This window comes from Pholis gunnellus (assembly GCF_910591455.1).
Source record: "Pholis gunnellus genome assembly, chromosome: 7".
Taxonomy (NCBI): domain Eukaryota; kingdom Metazoa; phylum Chordata; class Actinopteri; order Perciformes; family Pholidae; genus Pholis; species Pholis gunnellus.
Window position 1 is genome coordinate 4,322,898 of NC_136533.1, and position 1,142 is coordinate 4,324,039.

The window sequence follows — 1,142 nt, forward strand, 5'->3', positions numbered from 1 at the left end:
TTCGGTCTCAACTTTCTGTCGGACGCGATGAGTGAAAAGTCACATGACACTTCGTGTGCAGCGTGTGTGTTTTTTTTATGTGCGTGATTGTGATTGAAGAGCTGCAGCACCGCTCAGTGAGAGAACATCACCAACACCAAAAACTCATCATCTGATGGATGTTTGTTTTGTGTGTGCGTGTGTGTGCGCGCGTGCGTGCGTGTGTGTTTTCTCCAGAGTTCATGCTAAGAATTTAGATTCGTGTTTGCTGGAGGAGTCTTGCTGAGATTAAACTGTTCACCAGTAGTTGATCATTTACTGTATTCTGTCAGTTACTTAACTTGTATTTTAGTGAAGTCTTTTTTATGCTACTTTATACTTTATACTACATTTCAGGGGGAAATAGACCGTTTGGTCTTGTCATTACAAGGTAAACTAACGGCCTTGTTCCATTGAAGTATTTAGGTATTGTGCATGCTGGCTCACAGGGAATAGAATAGGACCATAATTAATGTGATCCATTACACTTGTTTACCATTGGATTAAAAAAAAAATGTCATAATCTTCCGACAGCTTTAGTCACTTTACAAAATATTTGTTATTAGGGCCCGAGCACCGACGTCCCTATTGTATCTGTAGGAATTATTATTATACCCTATGATGAAAAACCGTTTAAGGGTATCTGACATGTCCCCAACCTCCCCATATTTGGCGAGCATATCGGGACTGCGGGAAATTTTGATATTTTATGGGTCCAATGCTCGAGCATACAAAATTACTCGCTAGCGCCACCTAGATAATGGAAAGGCAAGCCCCAACAGCCCGTATGTCCAAATTACTTAAGATTTTACAGACATGAGCAACTGAATGAGAAAAAATCCTCTTGGGACCCTAAGCTCCGCCTACCAAAATTTTCCACCATTTTGAATTTTGTAAAAAAAAAAAAAAATCACTTCTCCTAGACCCTGGGTCTGATTGGTACCAAATTTGCTGTGAATCATTATTGGATATACAGGACTGTCTCAGAAAATTAGAATATTGTGATAAAGTTCTTTATTTTGTGTAATGCAATTAAAAAAACAAAAATGTCATACATTCTGGATTCATTACAAATCAACTGAAATATTGCAAGCCTTTTATTCTTTTAATATTGCTGATTATGG